The sequence below is a fragment of the Hyla sarda genome, chromosome 1 (assembly GCF_029499605.1).
Source record: "Hyla sarda isolate aHylSar1 chromosome 1, aHylSar1.hap1, whole genome shotgun sequence".
Classification (NCBI taxonomy): domain Eukaryota; kingdom Metazoa; phylum Chordata; class Amphibia; order Anura; family Hylidae; genus Hyla; species Hyla sarda.
In genome coordinates, this window is record NC_079189.1 from 474551272 (window position 1) to 474573677 (window position 22406).

General features: G+C 46.3%; 1 long non-coding RNA gene across 1 annotated transcript; it reads right to left on the reverse strand.

Moving 5' to 3' along the window:
* Positions 1 to 19497: 19497 nt before the first annotated feature.
* Positions 19498 to 21976, reverse strand: LOC130285710 (uncharacterized). The gene is made up of 3 exons (XR_008847397.1): positions 21858 to 21976; positions 21297 to 21375; positions 19498 to 19647 (listed from the first exon to the last, which is right to left on the reverse strand). It is a non-coding gene; the product is annotated as an uncharacterized LOC130285710 (long non-coding RNA).
* Positions 21977 to 22406: the final 430 nt, after the last annotated feature.

The following is a 22406-nucleotide window of genomic DNA, read 5'->3' on the forward strand; positions in this document are numbered from 1 at the left end:
CAGAGCCAGAGTCCTAAAAGGCAAGAACGGTGATGATCTCTTTGGAGGGTAGGAAAAGCTGGACCATCATATTTAAATGTGGAGAGGTGATATTCACACCTAGGGAAGCCTTTCCTTTCCTGTGAGGTCAGGCGAGACCAATCCACCTGCATAGCCTCCACTGAGGGAGGCAATGTAGAAGGTTGCGGTGGCTGCTGGAAGACAGGTGCCAGACGAGGAAAGCAACAAGGACGTGCAGACTCCTTTTCTTGGAGTAGTTCCTCATGTCGCTCTGAGAAACGGCTATCAATCCGGGATGCCAACTGTATAAGCTCATTCAGATTAGATGGCAATAACATCCTTGATTTGACTCCAGCAGGTTCTTCTAAGACACCCCGAAATTCGGTGAGAAACGCCTGGAGATTGGTTGTGAGGGCATCACTGCAATCCCAAAGCGGAGTTGCCCAGCCAAAAGCCCTTTCAGTTAAAAGACTGAGGATGAAGGCCACCTTTGCTCGCTCCATAGGGAACTGATCCACCATGAGTTCAATGTGCATGGAGCACTGAGTAACGAAACCACGACAGGACTTGGGATCCCCCTCATATTTCTCGGGAAGAGACAGACGGAGTCTTGATCCAGAGACGACTGCAGGAGCGGAAGGTGCCACCGGAGCAGGAGGAGGCTAGGGTTGTGGTGGTTGTTGCTGTGCAGTTAGCAACTGCTTCATCATGGCGGATAACTGGCTCAACTGCTGTGCCTGCTTGGCCAACTGCTGTGACTGGAGCGCCACGATGGAAGCAAGATCCGGACTATCAGACAGAGGAACCCCAGTGGGATCCATGGCCGGATCTTGCTGTAACGGAGCTGGATTTGGATCCTCTAACCTGTGTGGCTGATGACTCGGACCATATCAGGGAGCGGAGCCTAAGGTGCCACTGGTCTCCACCAGAGCCCGCCGCAGGCAGGATGGGCTTGCTGTGGCAGGCGACTCCCAGGTCGCTACCCCCGACATGGCTCGACCACACAGGTAGCTGGGCGAGGCGAGCTACCGAAGGATAAGGCAGTAGCGTACTCAAACGTAGCAGAAGGTCAAAGCAGGAGGCAAAGGTGCGGAGTCTAATAACGTAGCAGAAGGTCTGAAAACACAGGTAAGGCTAACAGGCTATAAGGGTCGCTTAATCTCAGGCTAGGGGAACTGAAGATCAGGCAGGGAAGTGTGGGAGGTGAAGGGACTTATAATGTGGTGTCAGGTGCAAACACTAATTATGGGCGCACTGGCCCTTTAAATTTCAGAGCTCCGGCTCGGGCGCGCCCTAGGAGACGTGGACGCACACGCCGGAGCTGAGACACAGAGGCAGCAGAGCGAGGTGAGTGATGGGCTGGGATTCGCATGCGGGTGCGTCCCGCGATGCGAATCCCAGCCTCGCAGCCTCGCACATAGGGACACCGGGACACTGTGCTCTCGGCCGGAGCTTGCGGCCGAGCGCAGAGCGTAACAACTACAGTACACTTACAAAAACGTATTGCAGTTAAACACCAGCCGGTGATTACTTTTGCCTGGCCTTTCACAGTAGCTAAGCCCTTGACAGATTAACAGGTACAAAATAGTACACTATTTAAATGTATGTATGTGGTATGCATGAGGGCAGAAAAATGCACTACAGTACAGTACGCTTAAAAAAGTATTGAGCACAACACCAGCCGGTAAGTACTTTTGCCTGTCCTTTCACAGTATCTAGGCCCTTGACAGATTAACAGGTACAAAATAGTACACTAAGTAGATGTAGGTATGTGGTATGCACTTATGTGGGCACAAAAATGCACTACAGTACAATTTAAAAAAAAATATTTTTGCACAAAACCAGCAGTACACAACAGTGGTGCAGCACACAGTCGCTGTGTACTAAACCCAAAATTGCACTCTCTCACAGACTATTAGGAATGTATTGCTGGGTGTGTATTATACCATCTACAGACTAGTATAACAAGCAGTAAAATTCCCCACAGTACGCTTAAAAAACATATTGCAGTAAAACACCAGCCGGTGTACATTACTTAGATGAGGGCAGAAAACTGTGCTACAGTACGCTTAAAATTAGTATTTTTTTATTTTTGCTCAACACCAGCAGTACACAACAGTGCTGCAGCACACTGCCGCTGTGTACTAAACCCAAAATTTCACTCTCTCAAAGACTGTTAGGTATGGACTGCTGGGTATTATACCATCTACAGACAAGTATAACCAATAGACCATTTGTTGTGGAACAAAGACACAGAGTTGCGCTGAAAAATTATTCCTCCATCCTCTGCTGTTTCTCAAGCTGAGCCATCATCCCCTACATAAAAATTTAAAGATTTTTCACATACATAGCAGAGACATTGGAATTGCAGGAAGAGTTTTTCAGTAATTAGTCAATTAAAATCATCTCACACTGTATAATTATAATTACATTGTCTTTCCCAAATACATTAAATACATGCAAACATTATTGTCCCGGCTATCTGCCTCCACAAATCACAATTTCAAGTATCTTTATTTCTGATAGAAGACCTCTGTAAATTTAAGGATTTTTGGTAAATTAAGAAAACTGTCAGCCTTTTTTTGCCTACTGTATTATACATATTACTGATGTAACTGTCCTCAGCTCGTCTCTGATCCCCGCAATTATTCATGCCAGCACATCTAAATGCCCAAAAAAGTAAAATAAATCTGGCTAAAAAAGTAAGGTGAAAAAATATATATAGCTCCCGATAATTATTCTGTGTAGTACCTGCATTAATAGACCGATCAGAACAGGTGAAAGACATCTGTTGCGATCTGTCTATTAATGCAGGTACAACAGCTCCCAGCATCGAGCAGAGTGGGCTCCATGTTGGAAGCAGTAGTGCCTGCAGTAAAGGAAAGATCACAGCCGGTGTCACTCCTGACACCCGCTGTGATCATCCTGTATAATGCATAGATGCAGGCGGCTAGCCACTCTTCTCTGGTCCCCTGCACTGCCGTATATATACCTATTATTCATATTTAGGTTATGAACCATCTGGCCAATCACAGCTCTCTGTGGGAAATATGAATCTGTGATGTTAAGAACTGCGGGATCACACAGAAGTGCAGCCAGCCGCCCGCTTCTATACATTATACAGGAGGATCGCAACGGGTGTCAGAAGCGACATCCGTGACGATCTGTCTATTAGTACAGGTACTACTACTCCCATCATTAAACAGTCTGTTCCATCCTGGGAGTGGTAGTACTACCTAAAAAATTAAAAAAAATTAAGAAAAAAGTGCTAAAAGTTCAAAACACACACACTTTATTATATCGATTTGCCACAAATTTATTGGATCAAATCAAATTTTTCAAAAATTCTGCGAATCAGCCGAATAGAATTTTTTAAAAATTTGCTCATCTCTAACTATGACAACTGCAAAATATTCTTCTTCTGTTTACACCATATATACAATTTCAGCTGAGGTACAACAGTGGTGGTGGTGGTGGGGGGGGGGGGGTTAGAGCATGACCTAGGGGGGCACTGGCTGTGGAAGCTATACTTATTAGGAATCCTGTCCACCTTATGGGGGACCTACTTGTTTTTCCAATTGTACCGTGGGGGGCACCAAGGGGAGCATTATTACCATTTATTGACTGTGAAGGGCAGATTGTATAGATGTGAGAAGGGTGCTGTAGCGAAGAGTCTAATATATATATATATATATATATATATATATATATATATATATATATATATCTGTGACAAATTCTTCAGGATAAAGTTGTGAATATGGAAAGTCATCCTGGTGGTTTGGGGCCAGATGGAAAATGAAAGAGAATGAATCCAATTAGAGAACATGTCACTGTCACTTAAAGGGGTTATCCAGGAAAAAACTTTTTTTTATATAGCAACTGGCTCCAGAAAGTTAAACAGATTTGTAAATTGCTTCTATAAAAAATCTTAATCCTTTCAGTACTTATGAGCTGCTGAAGTTTAGTTGTTCTTTTCTGTCTAAGTGCTCTCTGATGACACGTCTCAGGAACCGCCCAGTTTAGAAGCAAATCCCCATAGCAAACCTCTTCTACTCTGTGCAGTTCCCGAGACAAGCAGAGATGTCAGCAGAGAGCACTGTTGCCAGATACAAAACAACAACTCGACTTCAGCAGCTGATAATTATTGAAAGGATTAAGATTTTTTAATAGAAGTAATTTACAAGTCTGTTTAAATTTCTGGAGCCAGTTAATATATATATATAAAAAAATGTTTTTTTCCTGGAATACCCCTTTAATTTAACTTCACTGTATCTTCACTACTGTTGTTCAGTTTGAACCTTCATTTGACAACAGACCCCCTTTTCTGAAAGCAGTTAAGTACCCCCTGCCCTAGACTGAACATACCAGACATTGTGCTACAGGACTAGGCTGAACAAGGATCAGGGATGTTCGACTTGGCCTGTCAAGTTTCTCACACACGGGGAGGTCATGTGACGGCATGACGTAACGCCATCAGCTCCAGGTCTCCGGACCGGCCCTTCTCCAGCCGAACGCTGCAAGGGAAAAAAAAAAACCCTGCTACTCTGCCCTGGTTCCCCCCCTCACCTCGGTGAAGATGTGCCGCGGATCGAGCTCCCTCATCGGAGGATGGGACCTGGACTTGTTCAGGCGATGCTGAGCTCGGGCGCGGCTGAGCCAGCCCAGGCCCCTGGAGAGGGGCCTGACAGCTTTGCGATGAGTGGCTGGACGGGGTCATGTGATCCAGCAGACATGTGACTCGGCGTTCCCGGAAGACACCGAGGCAGGACGAGAGACACAGGAGCCTGCACCAAGGGCTGGAGGAGTGTGTGGAGATAGATTGAGCCAGCAAAAGACTTTAAGTTGTTACGCCGAGCGCTCCGGGTCCCCGTTCCTCCCCGGAGCGCTCGCCTCATCTTCGTTGTTGCAGCGCCCCGGTCAGATCCACTGACCGGGTGCGCTGCGGTCCCGCCTTCAGCCGGGGTGCGATTCGCGATGCGGATAGCGCCCGCTCGCGATGCGCACCCCGGTCCCCGTACCTGACTCGCTCTCCCTCGGTCCTGTCCCGGCGCGCGCGGCCCCGCTCCCTAGGGCGCGCGCGCGCCGGGTCTCTGCGATTTAAAGGGCCAGTGCACCAATGATGGTGCCTGGCCCAATCTTCCCAATTAGCTTAATTGGCTCCCACCTGTGCACTTCCCTATATCTAGTCTCCTCCCTTGATGCACTTGTGCCTAGTGAAAGCGTTCCCTTGTCTGTTCCTAGTCCGTGTTCCTGACCTCCTGCCGTTGCCCCTGACTACGATCCTTGCCGCCTGCCCCCGACCTTCTGCTACGTCCGACCTTGCTTCTGCCTACTCCCTTGTACCGCGCCTATCTTCAGCATCTTCAGCAGCCAGAGAGGTAAGCCGTTGCTAGTGGATACGACCTGGTCACTACCGCCGCAGCAAGACCATCCCGCTTTGCGGCGGGCTCTGGTGAAAACCTGTAGTGGCTTAGAACCGGTCCACTAGCGCGGTCCTCTCCATCCCTCTCTGGCACAGAGGATCCACTACCTGCCAGCCGGCATCGTGACAGTAGATCCGGCCATGGATCCCGCTGAAGTTCCTCTGTCAGTTGTCGCTGACCTAACCACGGTGGCCGCCCAGCAAGCCCGACAGATCGCCCTTCTAACCCGTCAGCTGTCGGAAATGTCCACCATTTCGCACCAACTTCAGTCGCAACTTCTCCAGCAATCTTCTCCTCCGCCAGCTCCTGCACCTCCTCCGCAGCGAGTGGCCACTCCTAGCCTCTGCCTGTCCTTGCCGGACAAATTTGATGGGGACTCTAAGTATTGCCGTGGCTTTCTTTCGCAATGTTCCCAGCACTTGGAGATGATGTCGGACCAGTTTCCTACTGAGAGGTCTATGGTGGCTTTCGTAGTCAGCCTTCTGTCTGGAAAAGCCCTGTCATGGGCCGCACCGCTCTGGGACCGCAATGACCCCGTCACTGCCTCTGTACACTCCTTCTTCTCGGAAATTCGAAGTGTCTTTGAGGAACCTGCCCGAGCTTCTTCAGCCGAGATTGCCCTGCTGAACCTGGCCCAGGGTGTTTCTTCCGTTGGCGAGTACGCCATTCAGTTCCGTGCTCTTGCTTACGAGTTGTCCTGGAATAGTGAGGTTCTCTGCGCGACCTTTAAAAAAGGCCTATCCAGCAACATTAAAGATGTTCTGGCCGCACGAGAGACTCCTGCTGACCTACATGAACTCATTCATCTTGCCACTCGCATTGACATGCGTTCTTCCGGATGGCGTCTGGAGCTTCGCCTGGATATGGACTTTGTTCGCACGAAGCGTTTTTTCTCCCCGGCTCCTCTCTCCTCTGGTCCTCTGCAATCTGTTCCTGTGCTTCCCGCCGCGGAGGCTATGCAAGTTGACCGGTCTCGCTTGACACCTCAAGAGAGGACACGATGCCGTATGGAGAACCTCTGCCTGTACTGTGCTAGTACCGAACACTTCCTAAGAGATTGTCCTATCCGTCCTCCCCGCCTGGAAAGACGTACGCTGACTCCGCACAAAGGTGAGACAGTCCTTGATGTCTACTCTGCTTCTCCACGTCTTACTGTGCCTGTGCGGATGTCTGCCTCTGCCTTCTCCTTCTCTACAGTGGCCTTCTTGGATTCCGGATCTGCAGGAAAATTTTTTTTGGCCTCTCTCATCAACAGGTTCTACGTTCCTGTGACCAGTCTCGCCAGACCCCTCTACATCTATTGTTTTTACAATAAAAGATTGGACTGTCTCGTACGTTTCCACACAGAACCCCTCCTAATTTGCATCGGACCTCATCACGGAAAAATTGAGTTTTTTTTCCTCAGGTTCTTTGGCCCCAAGAAGAGGGGGAGACCCAAGGGGGGGGGTACTGTTACGCCGAGCGCTCCGGGTCCCCGTTCCTCCCCGGAGCGCTCGCCTCATCTTCGTTGTTGCAGCGCCCCGGTCAGATCCACTGACCGGGTGCGCTGCGGTCCCGCCTTCAGCCGGGGTGCGATTCGCGATGCGGATAGCGCCCGCTCGCGATGCGCACCCCGGTCCCCGTACCTGACTCGCTCTCCCTCGGTCCTGTCCCGGCGCGCGCGGCCCCGCTCCCTAGGGCGCGCGCGCGCCGGGTCTCTGCGATTTAAAGGGCCAGTGCACCAATGATGGTGCCTGGCCCAATCTTCCCAATTAGCTTAATTGGCTCCCACCTGTGCACTTCCCTATATCTAGTCTCCTCCCTTGCACTCCCTTGCCGGATCTTGATGCACTTGTGCCTAGTGAAAGCGTTCCCTTGTCTGTTCCTAGTCCGTGTTCCTGACCTCCTGCCGTTGCCCCTGACTACGATCCTTGCCGCCTGCCCCCGACCTTCTGCTACGTCCGACCTTGCTTCTGCCTACTCCCTTGTACCGCGCCTATCTTCAGCATCTTCAGCAGCCAGAGAGGTAAGCCGTTGCTAGTGGATACGACCTGGTCACTACCGCCGCAGCAAGACCATCCCGCTTTGCGGCGGGCTCTGGTGAAAACCTGTAGTGGCTTAGAACCGGTCCACTAGCGCGGTCCTCTCCATCCCTCTCTGGCACAGAGGATCCACTACCTGCCAGCCGGCATCGTGACATAAGTGGAGCTAAGTTACTCTATATGCTGCTGCACTGATGGTGGGGCTCCGCTGCGCTATGTGAATGCTAGCTCTCCTCAGGATACTTGAGCTCTCTAGGCTATATTATGATTGGTGGCTCAACCAGTACTATGGAAAATGCTATGGAAAATGTTTGCCAGGAGAATACCACGATATGTCCCTCTTACTACTATAGGAGGTGTCATGGAGGGACGCACGGAAAAATAGTGAGGCATCCCTGGTATTCTTTATGGGGACGCTGGACCTTGTTGTTCTGATAGCCTCGGCAAACTAGAGGGGGCTGGATGTGATGGCGTACCCACCTCATTTGGAGCTCTGATGATCTCTACCAGTACATTTGCTTATTCGCCTGTCTTTATTTCTTTTCCCCCAGCAAGTGAGAGGTGGTGGATTGTACGCATTTCTGGTCTGGGAACTGAATATACTGCAGGACTACTTTCGGCTCCAGGTGTTGCCATGCCTCCCAAAGTCAATGCCAGAAAATCTATCGGGGGGTGGGGGGGGGGGGGGGGGAGTGATGCCCCACATAATACAAGAATGGATAAATTCCTGAAGTCCCCACTCGATAGTATCAAAACTAGGAACCAAAAACAAGTGGAACAAGAACATCATAATACTATGAGTGGATCAAGATTTACTATATTACAGTTAGGAGATGACTTGCCAGAGGTGGAAGGGGGGAATCTAGACTCTATTATGAATGGGGTTGAAAAATGTAATAAGTCACTGGAGGACCTAACATCACAAATGGGCGCTTTAAGTGCGGAGGTCTCCTTTATAAGAGAAGACACCAACAAGATTAAAGATAGAGTTAAGCAGATAGAAAAAGCAGTTCCACATATGGAAAAAGAGCTGGGCGAGATGCGAAAGGAGCGTTAAGTTTTGAAAGAGGATAACAAATATTTTAGAGAAAAGCTGGCAGACTTAGAGGACAGATCAAGACGTAATAATGTACGAATTGTGGGGATCCCGGAGGGTGAAGAAGGGGAAAACCCAACATCCTACATTAAAAATGGTTGAAGGAGGTAGCTGGGGAATCCCTACTCACAAATTTATTTCATGTCGAGAGGGCCCACAGGATTCCCATGAAAAAGCCTGCTCCGGGTCTCGCGCCAAGAACGCTCTTGGTCAAACTATTATGCTCTCAAGATAGAGACTGCCTTCTGAAATTGTAAAGAGAAAAGGGAGCAATCCCAGTCGGCAACTCTAGGGTGTTCATGTACCCGGATTTCTCAAGGGATACCCAGCGTAGAAGAATGGCCTTTAATCCTGTTAAAAAGAGACTGCATGCGGCCGGCATTAAATTCTCTCTTTTGTTCCCCGCCAGACTGAGGGTAACATTTAAGGAAAGGGTGTATTTCTTCACTAGTGACGATGAGACCAGTAAATGGTTGGAGGAGAGGGGATTGTAGGAGTGGTAGGGGAAGCAGAAATTATGTAGAAGGTGGTGGAGGGGGGGTCCGGAGGGATGGGGCATAGTGCAGTTTAGAGATTCGTGGGTATCACGAGTCAACAGAGGGGGGGGGGTTGGGGGGAGGGTGGGAGGTTGGTTGGAAGAGGGTTGGGGAGGGTTGAGGCACTACCAGCTGGGATGCACCCCATAGCAAGAAGTGGAGCCTGTCGGTTCCGAAAAAAAGAACATAAAAATGTTTATGTCTATAAATAACAGTAATAAAATATTAATATGGAACGTGAGAGGGTTAAAAAACAGGAGTAAACGGGTAGCAATATTCGATAGAATAAACAAGCATCTCCCAGCAATTGTATGTCTCCTAGAGACCCATCTGACTAAGGATTCGCTGAATATTTTAAGTAAGGGTTGGGTAAAGGAAGCTTTCCATTCTACTTTTTCAGAATATTCCTCAGGGGTCTCAGTCTTAATCCATAAGGCTGTAAACATGCAAGTGTTAAACTCTCTAATCGATCATAGAGGTAGATTTGTATTTCTCTATGTTAAATGGGAGGGTAGGTTATCTATCTTAGCGTTTACATACATTCCCCCTCCCTTTTGTGTGTCAGATCATGCAATGTTAGTCTGTTATATTAAAAAGGAGAGGAAGACACAAGAAGCCTCTAGGAGTATGTATAGAAATCCCCATTGGTTAAAAATTGAGGACGTAACAAAGGGGGTAAGCTCCGAAATTAGAGAATTTTGGGAAATAAACAAAAGCACAGCTGATACTCTGATAGTATGGGATACATTAAAAGCTTTCTTGAGGGGGCTTCTCATTAGGAATATCGCCAGGTTTAAAAGGAAATGTAAGGAGAAGGAAAACACGATAATGGGGAAAATAGTGGCAGCCGAAAACACATATAGTATTAATCCTAACACGGAGAACTGGGGTCATCTTAAAAAGCTGCAAGACCTGTACAGTAAAATTGCCTTAGAGAAGGCTCAACATGCTATTTTTTTCAGGAAACAGAGACAATATGTTGAAACAGGTAAACCAAACAAAACACTTATGGGAATTATTAACCAGAAGGGGAAAAAAACAATTATTGGGATAAAAAATAAAGAGGGTAGGGAATGTACTAAACAGGAGGAAATAACAAGTGTGGCAACTCAATTTTACCAGGATTTATACTCGAGGGAAAGCTTTGTGTCAGATGATGAAATTGACATTTTTTTAAAGAAAGTAGGGCTCTTTAGTATCAGCGAGGAAGAAAAGGTGAAAATGGGGGAAGAGATTAGTATAGGAGAAATGGAAGCTGCCCTAAAGTCCTTTGTACATAACTCCGCCCCGGGCTCGGATGGTCTGGTCTTTGAAGTTTATAAATGTTTTGGGGGTGTGCTACTGTCATGCCTTTTAGAGGTTTATAATGAATCCTTGAGTAGGGGGGAGTTATCCCCAACTATGGCTGAAGCCATCATTGTACTGATTCCTAAGAAAGGTAGGGAAAGTGGCGTAATGGATGATTTTAGGCCAATTTCACTCCTAAACACAGACCAGAAAATACTAGCTAAAATTTGGGCCAGGCGCTTGCAACGAGTGATGGATAAGCTAATAGGGAAGGAACAGAAAGAATTTATGCAGGGAAGAAATATCTATAATAATATTAGAAGAGTTTTTCTTAATATGCAGGCAAGGGGTGAGGGGGGCTCCCACTCCATCCTGTCTCTTAACGCTCAAAAAGCATTTGACAGGGTGGAGTGGGGCTTCCTCTTTAAAATAATAGAACATATGAATCTTGGAGAAGGTTTTTTGCAGGGGCTTAGGGCCCTATATAGATCCCCCAAAGCCAAAGTTAATATTAATAATATTAGTTCCCGGGAGGTAGTGTCTCTGCAGAGAGGAACTAGGCAGGGATGCCCCCTATCACCGCTCCTCTTCTCCCTCTTCATTGAACCACTCGCGCAGTTGATTAGATCTTTCAGCTTGTTTGATGGGTTTGGTGTCGAGGGAGAGGAGGAGAAAATATTGCTTTATGCAGACGATGTTGTATTGTTTGTCACAGATCCAGGAAGAAAGCTTGTTAGTATTATCGATTTATAAAGGATTTTGGTAAATATTCTGGCTTTCAGATAAACTGGAATAAATCAGGATTATTAACCCCTTAAGGACTCAGCCCATTTTGGCCTTAAGGACTCAGACAATTTAATTTTTACGTTTTCATTTTTTCCTCCTCGCCTTCTAAAAATCATAACTCTTTTATATTTTCATCCACAGACTAGAATGAGGGCTTGTTTTTTGCGCGACCAGTTGTCCTTTGTAATGACATCACTCATTATATCATAAAATGTATGGCGCAACCAAAAAACACTATTTTTGTGGGGAAATTAAAACGAAAAACGCAATTTTGCTAATTTTGGAAGGTTTCGTTTTCACGCCGTACAATTTATGGTAAAAATTACGTGTGTTCTTTATTCTGAGGGTCAATACGATTAAAATGATACCCATTATTACATACTTTTATATTATTGTTGCGCTTAAAAAAAATCACAAACTTTTTAACCAAATTAGTACGTTTATAATCCCTTTATTTGATGACCTATAACTTTTTTATTTTTCCGTATAAGCGGCAGTATGGGGGCTCATTTTTTGCGCCATGATCTGTACTTTTTTTTGATACCACATTTGCATATAAAAAACTTTTAATACATTTTTAATAATTTTTTTTTAATAAAATGTATTAAAAAAGTAGGAATTTTTGACTTTTTTTTTTTCGTTCACGCCGTTAACCGTATGGGATCATTAACATTTTATTTTAATAGTTCGGACATTTACTCACGATACCAAATATGTCTATAAAAAAAATTTGACGCTTTTTGGGGGTAAAATAGGAAAAAACGGATGTTTTACTTTTTTATTGGGGGAGGGGATTTTTCACTTTTTTTTTACTTTTACATTTGTTTACATTTTTTTTTTACAGTTGAATAGTCCCCATAGGGGACTATTCATAGCATTACCATGATTGCTAATACTGATCTGTTCTATGTATAGGACATAGAACAGATTAGTGTTTTCGGTCATCTTCTGCTCTGGTCTGCTCGATGACAGACCAGAGCAGGAGACGCCGGGAGCCGCACGGAGGAAGGAGAGGGGACCTCCGTGCGGCGTTATGAATTATTGGATCCCCGCAGCAGCGCTGCGGGCGATCCGATCATTCATTCAAATCGCGCACTGCCGCAGATGCCGGGATCTGTATTGATCCCGGCACCTGAGGGGTTAATGGCAGACGCCCGCGAGATCGCGGGCGTCGGCCATTGCCGGCGGGTCCCTGGCTGCGATCAGCAGCCGGGATCAGCCGCGCATGACACGGGCATCGCTCCGATGCCCGCAGTTATGCTTAGGACGTAAATGTACGACCTGGTGCGTTAAGTACCACCGCACCAGGACGTACATTTACGTCCTGCGTCCTTAAGGGGTTAATGTTGTCAGGTGATAGCCAGGGCTGCCAGGGAGTGATACATGTTTTGCAGGAAAATGAGGCCCTGGAATACCTAGGAATTAAGATTTCGAAAAATATAGAAGAGTTTGCCCAGTTGAATATTACTCCATTGAGACAGAAAGTAAGAAATAAAATTCAAATATGGAAAAAGTTGCGCATGAATATGGCTGAATGAATTACTCTGATAAAGATGATTATTTTCCCTATGGTTTTGCATGTGATCAGAGCAGCACCAGTATGGTTAGGGGAACACCATTTTAATAAAATACAGAGTGAGATTAATGATTTTTTAAGGGATGGGAAACAAACACGGATGAAACACACATTTTTGAGTCCTCCTTTGAGTAGTGGTGGTTTGGGTATACCAAATATGCAACTGTATTATATAGCGGCACAAATTGAATACATGATAAAGGAAGATGATGTTTTAAAAGTTTTTTTTTCTAAACTAGGTATTAGGGGGGATAGCACTTTGGAGTTAATTGAAGGGGGAAGATGTATGCACAGGGGAAAAATACCCACTTGTAATACGTTTAATAAAGTATGGAGATTCACAAGACATTTATTAGGGATTAAGGGTAGTATGCACTACACACTAATGTGGGGTAATGGAAATTTTCCAGAAATGTTGAAACTAAAGGAATATGTTAACTGGGAAAGAAATGGGGTTATTAGAGTTAAAGATTTTGTGATAGAAAGCACGTTAAAAGAGTGGAAAACATTTAATAGGGAATTTAGTATTAGTCAGAGCGATTATTTTTCATATTTACAAATTAAAAGCGCTTTTGAGAAAGAGAAGAACAACCCTAGATGGGCAATAAATAGACATGAGTTAATTGACTATATGTTTGGGCTTCGGTCCTCCTCGACAAAGGTATTAGGTAACTTATATAAGGGCCTAGTTAGATTTTCCGTTGAAAAATTTCCTCCAAAGAGTAGGGATAAATGGAAGCAAGTGGTAGGTCAGATTGATGGGGAAGGATGGAGGGAAGTGTTTATAAATATTTCCCAATCATCTCTCAACATGAACCATAAAACTTCTATGATAAAGCTGATACACAGGATCCCATATACGCCGGGGTTTCTGTATAAGATAGGAAAAAGACTTGACTCTAAATGTCCGAAATGTAATATGGAAGGTGCGGATTTGTCACACATGGTGTGGAGCTGCCCAAAACTGCTTTCTTTTTGGACAGGGGTATACAAGATGGTAGAAACAAAATTGGGTACTAAGATAAGCTTTGATATTAAAACTGCCATTCTAGGGATAGGACTTAGGGTGCAGTGTAAGAACAATGTTCTGATAAAGGCTTTCGGATTAGCTAGAATAATTATTCTTAGGAGATGGTTTGCTCCCCAGGGCCCATGTTGGGTTGAGTGGCAGAGGGAAGTTCAGCAAATGAGAAGATTTGAAGCCATTTACTATCAGGGAAAAAGATAGGTCAAAAAGTTGAAAACGAGTGGAAGAAATGGGATGAGGCATCCTAGTTGGTAGTGGGTTGGGGGACAGGGGTGTGGGTGGGATTATTTATATTGTGTAAAGCGATTTTTGAAATGCATTATTGTAATTTTGTAATTTGAAATAAAAAAATAATAATAAAAAAATTCTCACACACATTGCTCTACTCAATTCTGATTTTTGCAGATTCTATGTATTGCCCTGTCCCGTAGAGTGCATAGTAAATAGTAAGCCTACCTGGTGGATAGAAGGCATATAGTTACATAGTTAGTATGGTTGAAAAAAGACATACGTCCATCAAGTCCAACCAGGGAATTGAAGTGAAGGGTGTAAGGGGATAAGGGAAAGGGATGTAGTTTTATAATTCTGCATAAGAATTAATGTTATTTTGTTCCAGGAATGTATCTAACCTTGTTTTAAAGCTGTTAATTGTTCCTGCTTTGACCAGTTCCTGAAGTAGACCGTTCCATAAATTCACAGTCCTCACGGTAAAGAAGGCGTGTCACCCCTTTAGACTATACCTTTTCTTCTCCAGACGGAGGGATTGCCCCCTCGTCCTTTGGGGGGGGGGGGGGTTTAACCTGGAACAGTTTTTCTCCATATTTTTTTGTATGGGCCATTTATATACTTATATACGTTTATCATATCCCCCCTTAAACGTCTCTTCTCAAGACTAAACAATTGTAACACCTTTAATCGCTCCTCATAGCTAAGATGTTCCATGCCCCATATTAGTTTAGTCGCGCGTCTCTGCACCCTTTCCAACTCTGCAGTGTCCCTTTTATGAACAGGCGACCAAAACTGAACAGCATATTCCAGGTGAGGCCGTACCAATGCTTTATAAAGGGGGAGTATTATGTCCCTGTCCCTTGAGTCCATGCCTCTTTTTATACATGACAATATCCTGCCGGCTTTGGAAGCAGCGGCCTGACATTGCATGCTATTCTGTAGTCTGTGATCTACAAGTACATCCAGATCCTTCTCTACCAGTGACTCTGCCAGTTTAATCCCCCCTAAGACATACGACGCATGCATATTATTAGTACCCAGATGCATAACTTTACATTTATCCACATTGAACCTCATTTGCCAAGTGGATGCCCAGACACTTAGTCTATCCAAGTCATTTTGTAACTTATGCACATCCTCTATAGACTGTACCGTGCTACAAAGTGTCACGATTCGGCTAGCTGGATGTGGATCCTCTGTGTCAGCGAGGGATTGGCGTGGACCGTGTCGGTGGACCGGTTCTAAGATGCTACTGGTATTCACCAGAGCCCGCCGCAAAGCGGGATGGTCTTGCTGCGGCAGTAGCAACCAGGTCGTATCTACCGGCAATAGCTCAACCTCGCTGACTGCTGAGAAGGCGTGGGACAGAAGGACTAGGCAGAGGCAAGGTCAGACGTAGCAGAAGGTTGGGGCAGGCGGCAAGGTTCATAGTCAAAGTGGATAGCAGAAGATCTGGAACACAGGCTTTGGACAACACTAAACGCTTTCACTGGCACAAGGCAACAAGATACGGCAAGGAAGTGTAGGGGAAGTGAGGTAATATAGCCAGGGAGCAGGTGGAAGCTAATTAGGCTGATTGGGCCAGGCACCAATCATTGGTGCACTGGCCCTTTAAATCTTAGAGAGCTGGCGCGCGCGCCCTAAGGAGCGGAGACGTGCGCGCCAGGACATGACAGCCGGGGGCTGGGACAGGTGAGTGACTTGGGATGCGATTCGCGAGCGGGCGCGTCCCACTATGCGAATCGCATCCCCGCCGGCAATGTCAGTGCAGCGTTCCCAGTCAGCGGGTCTGACCGGGGCGCTGCAGAGTGAGAAACGCCGCGAGCGCTCCGGGGAGGAGCAGGGACCCGAAGCGCTCGGCGTAACAGTACCCCCCCCTTAGGTCTCCCCCTTTTTTTGTCCGGCAATTGCTTCACGTGGGACGAGGACACTGGGAGCGATTGTAGGGTTTCCTCATGAAATGCAGGCAGTTCAGCAGGAGTGGGAATGGGGAGGGAGGGCAGAGGGTGAAGCTTGGCACGGGGCAGAGTGTTACCAGGACAGGGGCTATGAGGAGGCACGGCACAGTCCTGATAGGCTTTGGGGAGACCAGGTGTAGGAGGAGGCACCGAGGCATGCCTGACGGGACTGGGAGGAGACGTGAGGCATTTCTTGCGGCAAGCAGGGCCCCAATTCTTGATCTCCCCGGTGGTCCAGTCAAGGGTGGGAGAATGATGCTGGAGCCATGGCAGACCGAGGAGGACTTCAGAGGTACAGTTGGGAAGGACGAACAATTCAATCTTTTCGTGATGGGGTCCAATGCACATTAAGCGGGGTTCTGTGCGGTAACGCACGGTGCAGTCCAATTTAACTCCGTTGACCGAGGAAATGTAGAGCGGCTTGACGAGACGGGTCACCGGGATGCAGAACTTATTCACCAAAGAGTCCAGAATAAAATTTCCAGAGGCACCAGAGTCCAAGCAGGCCACGGCTGAGAGGGAGGAGTTGGCAGAAGGAGAAATCCGCACGGGCACCGTGAGACGTGGAGAAGCAGACTTCGTACCAAGAGACGCCACACCCACGTGAGCTGGGTATGTGCGAGCGTTTCCCAGACGTGAAGGACGAATAGGGCAATCCACCAAGAAATGTTCGGTACTGGCGCAGTACAGACAAAGATTTTTTTCCCTACGGCGAGTCCTCTCTTCCTGGGTCAGGCGAGACCGATCCACTTGCATAGCCTCCTCGGCGGGAGGCACAGGGGTAGATTGCAAAAGGATACTGTGGGAGAGGTGCCCAGAGATCAAGGTCTTTTTCCTGGCGGAGCTCCTGGTGTCTCTCAGAAAAACGCATGTCAATGCGGGTGGCCAAATGGATAAGTTCTTGCAGGTTGGCAGGAATCTCTCGTGCGGCCAGCACATCCTTGATGTTACCGGATAGGCCTTTTTTAAAGGTCGCGCAGAGAGCCTCGTTATTCCAAGATAATTCGGAAGCGAGAGTACGAAATTGGATGGCGTACTCGCCTACTGAAGAATTACCCTGGACCAGGTTCAGCAGGGCAGTCTCGGCAGAAGAAGCTCGGGCTGGTTCCTCGAAGACACTACGGACTTCAGCGAAGAAGGACTGGACTGTGGCTGTGGCAGGATCTTTGCGGTCCCAGAGCGGTGTGGCCCAAGACAAGGCCTTTCCAGAAAGAAGACTCACTACGAACGCCACTTTAGACCGGTCTGTGGGAAATTGGTCCGACAATATCTCCATTGAGACAGAAATCCACGGCAGAGTCTAGAGTCCCCATCAAATTTAACCGGCAGGAATAAGCAGAGGCTAGGAGCGGCCAGTCGCTGCGGAGGTGCAGGAGCTGGCGGAGGAGATGGTTGCTGCTGTAGCATTGGCAGAAGTTGCTGTAACGTGGCGGTCAACTGCGACAGCTGCTGTCCTTGTTGGGCAATTTGCTGCGATTGCTGAGCGACCACCGTGGATAGGTCAGCGAGACTCGGCAGCGGCACATCAGCGGGATCCATGGCCGAATCTACTGTCATGATTCGGCTAGCTGGATGTGGATCCTCTGTGTCAGCGAGGGATTGGCGTGGACCGTGTCGGTGGACCGGTTCTAAGATGCTACTGGTATTCACCAGAGCCCGCTGCAAAGCGGGATGGTCTTGCGGCGGTAGCAACCAGGTCGTATCCACCGGCAACGGCTCAACCTCGCTGCCTGCTGAGAAGGCGTGGGACAGAAGGACTAGGCAGAGGCAAGGTCAGACATAGCAGAAGGTCGGGGCAGACGGCAAGGTTCGTAGTCAAAGTGGATAGCAGAAGATCTGGAACACAGGCTTTGGACAACACTAAACGCTTTCACTGGCACAAGGTAACAAGATCCGGCAAGGAAGTGCAGGGGAAGTGAGGTAATATAGCCAGGGAGCAGGTGGAAGCTAATTAGGCTGATTGGGCCAGGCACCAATCATTGGTGCACTGGCCCTTTAAATCTTAGAGAGCTGGCGCGCGCGCCCTAAGGAGCGGAGCCGCGTGCGCCAGGACATGAGAGCCGGGGGCTGGGACAGGTGAGTGACTTGGGATGCGATTCGCGAGCGGGCGCGTCCCGCTATGCGAATCGCATCCCCGCCGGCAGTGTCAGTGCAGCGCTCCCGGTCAGCGGGTCTGACCGGGGCGCTGCAGAGTGAGAAACGCCGCGAACGCTCCGGGGAGGAGCAGAGATCCGGAGCGCTCGGCGTAACACAAAGCTTGGTGTCATCTGCAAAGATAGAAACAGAGCTGTTAATACCATCCTCTATATCATTGATAAATAAATTAAAGAACAGCGGGCCCAGTACTGAACCTTGGGGTACACCACTAATTACCGGGGACCAATCAGAGTACGAATCATTGACCACCACTCTCTGGGTACGATCCATGAGCCAGTGTTCAATCCAGTTACAAACTAAAGTTTCCAAGCCCAAAGACCTTAACTTACCTGTCAGACGTCTGTGAGGGACAGTATCAAACGCTTTGGCAAAATCCAGAAACACTATATCCACAGCCATTCCTCTGTCAAGGCTTCTACTCACCTCTTCATAAAAGCAAATTAGATTGGTTTGACAACTTCTATCCTCAGTAAACCCATGCTGGCTATCACTTATAATACTATTATCCCCTATGTATTCCTGTATGTAATCCCTTATAAGTCCTTCAAACAATTTACCCACAATGCACTTTAGACTTACCGGTCTATAATTGCCTGGCGAAGACCTAGAGCCCTTCTTGAAGATTGATACCACATTAGCCTTGCGCCAGTCCCTTGGCACAATACCAGACACCAGAGAATCTCTAAATATTATAAACAAGGGTACAGATATTACTAAACTTACCTCTCTAAGAACTCTTGGGTGTAGTCCATCCGGCCCTGGAGATTTGCTTACATTTACTTTACTTAACTTACCTTGTACCATCTCTACATTAAGCCAGTTCAGTACATTACATGATGTGTTACCAGCACTGACCTGGCCAATGTCAGCTCCTTTTTCCATAGTGTATACAGAACTAAAGAACCCCTTCAGTAGCTCCGCCTTCTCTTGATCGCCCGTGACAACCTCCCCATAGACAATGGGTAAGTAAAAAATGTATGAGAATCTGTTTGCATAATATTATTTTACTTTCTACGCTTTTGTTTAATTTTTTCCTCTACTACATTCTAAACATAGAATACAGATAATTGTATAATTATAGGCAGTGAATTTGCTGTGTCCTATTAAAATATGTAAAAAAAATTCTGCAAATCACTTTAGCATTATAATAGCTGTTTTTTTTTTTGTTCAAGCCCTGTTTAACCACAGGGAACATTATAAGCAAAATTAGAAAGCTCCAACTAGTGTGCATCTCAATAGTGACCTTTTATATAACAAGCGAGCTCTAGTAATTAACACATTAATTTCTTCCTGCAACAGAAAAGGAGTCAACCAAGTTTTGCCAAAGAAATAACATACAAGCTGGGATAATTACAAAGAGCCATTCCATTGGTTCATTTAGGAATCCGTGAGCCGACAATGTTTATTTTAGCCTGCCAACTTGAACTTCTCATCTAAATTGCTGTTTCAACATTTGCTGGAGGTGTATTGAGTTCCTGTTAAATGATTCTGCGGCAGAGATGTCTTCTTTGTTCAACCCTCAATAAACTCATGATTTGTCTTTATATTACTGTATACAGCAAGAAACAAGAGGTAAAGAAAAGACAACAACTGACCTCTTTCTACCGGTACAAGTATGTTATAAACAGTTTATTCAATCATTTCAAATATAATATAACATCTATATATATTTAACAGTACCAATACCACTAAGAAAGGAGCACACGTGCCATATTTTGCTACATATTTTCTGCAGCTGATTTTGCTACCCGTGGATGGGTAGGAAAATGGGTAGGAAAATATGCAACAGCAAATACGTAGCAAATTTCTACCCTATGGGCTTGTTCACACGAGCGGATTTCTTTTCAAACTCGCAGCAGATTTCCTGCTGCGAGTATGAAAAGGAGTGGGGTCTCTGTGTACTGATTTCACCAGTGGAATCTCAGCTGTCCAAAATCCGCCGCAGACCCTACGGGTTCTGTTGCAGATTTTGAACAGCGGAGATTCCGCTGGCGAAAATATGCTGCGGAGGTGCAGCAGAAAATATGCACATGTGAACGCACCCTAATGGTATGTTCACGCGGGCGGATTACCTGCAGAATTTCTGCAGCATATTTTCTGCGGAAAATCTGCTGCAGATTTTGCTACCATTGATTTCAATGGGTCCAAAGGAAAATCTGCAAATCTGCCTCTATTGCATATTTTCTGCTGACCTATTGAAGTCAATGGTAGCAAAATCTGCTGCAGATTTTCCACAGCAAATACACTGCAGAAATTACGGAGGTAATCCACCCATGCAAATGTACCCTTAGGTACTGCATATTTTTTGCTGCAGATTTGCTTCAGCAGATTTTGCTGCCCATTGATGTCAATGGGCAGGAAAATCTGCAGCAGCAAATCTGCAACAGATCTGCAGCAAAAATACGCGCGTGTAAACTGACCCTTAGGGTACGTTAACACGCACAGATTTTCGCAGTGTATTTAGCTGCGGATCCGCTGATGAAGGCCCTGCTTTATGCTGGCTTTACATGTGCCTGCTGGTAGCGGCAATACGCCGCTATGAGCAGAAACACTGCAGCGATGTGCGCGGCGTACTCGCACATCGCGGCCGCTCTCCCTGCTCTGAGCTAGGCAGAGAGCTCCCGCGATGTGCGAGTATACTGCGACTCGCACATCGCAGTGTGTCTGCTGGTAGAGGCATTTTGCCACTACGAGCAGGCACATGTAAAGCCAGCATAGAGTGGCCTTCACCAGTGGATTTGCAGAGTAAAATACGCTGTAAATCCGCGCGTGTGAACGTACCCTTAGGCTAGGTTTCCACACGGATTTTTTTCTAGCGTTTTTTGCTGAATTTCCACTGCATTTTTTGTGAAAAAGCCAGAAATGTCTTCAAAAGGAATTGGAAAAAAAAAAAAAGAAGGACTTATTCTTCTCCTGCCTGCGGGATCCACTTCTGACTTTGGCTCAAAAATTGCAGTGGCAGTTTCCATAAAAAAAAAAAAAAAATCCTGTGTGAAAACCTAGCCTAATACTAGTTTGGTCAACAGCTTTTTTTTGTCAGTTTTCTCATACTCATGGACACTCAACAAAGCATGCCTGTATTCTCATTTAGAAGAGGCTCATTTAGAAGAAAAAACTGCTGCCATGTAAAAAAAAAAAATAAATTGGGTATCATAATCAACCTAGCCTTTACAGACATTTTATTATTATTTTTCTTACCTTACAAATGCTTTTTCTTTCAATGCAACAGTATATTTTATGTTTAAATGAAGGTTATCATTACAAAGTACAACTGGCCCTGCAATAAATAAGCATTAAAATAGCTTTGTAGACTAAAAAATCTGAGGAAGAAAAAATCTAAAATGCTAAATCCAAAGATTTCCTGGGCCGTTAAGAGGTTAAACTCCCAAACATAATATAATGTAATACAGTGTAAGGCTTCTTTCTAACTGCTGTTAGTACACAGCAGAATAGCGGGAGAAAAATTACTGCTTGTGTCATCTTTTTCTTCCGCTACTCATAACAGCGCCCTACGGCCCCCATAATAGTAAATGGGAGCCGCTGGGACCCATTGTTGCCCGTTGCTCCCCATCATGAGAACGGCCGTTAAAGTCAGAAAGAAAAAAAAAGAGACTTTGAAGGCCGTTTACGACAGGGAGCAACGGCAGTGAGAAAGGGGCCTAACAGAAGCATAATATAATGATTTCTGAAAGTACAGGATTACAGTTGAAAATCTGTGGTCTGAATGATGTTTCACATGATTGTGCTCAAAATACGCACCTATTGTATTTAATCCTTGGCACATTCAGTTCAGCTCCTATTCTCCATGCCAGCTCTGTTTACATGGCCACAGCATGACATGACCAGAAACCCACAACATTGGGAGGGGAAGATTAAACTAATAAAGCAAAAAATATATATCAGACAACATCTTAACAAAAAAGTCTCAGCACAGATTCAGAGGAGTGGACTTTATTGGGTGTCTCAGCTTCTAGATCTGTCTCCTGTGTGATGGGACTTGCAACTGAAACAAGACTTGTAACTAGATTGAAGCAGGCTTGACTTTATGAGGATACAGGACACTGAAGAGACTTATACTTCTCTAAGGAGGAACTTTCTTCTGGCCTTGACCTTACAGGACCTAGAATAAACTCTCCAGACTAGGTGCAGACGTTTTTCACTGACTAAACCTACTGACTGACTGGTCTGCTCAGTAGGAGCAGAGCTGGGATACATGTGGCTCTGGCAGAAGCCAGACTAGAACTCACTGGAACTGATTTGGATCCAGCCCACTTTGGGGAAAGGGGTTGGACTGAGGACATTTCCCAT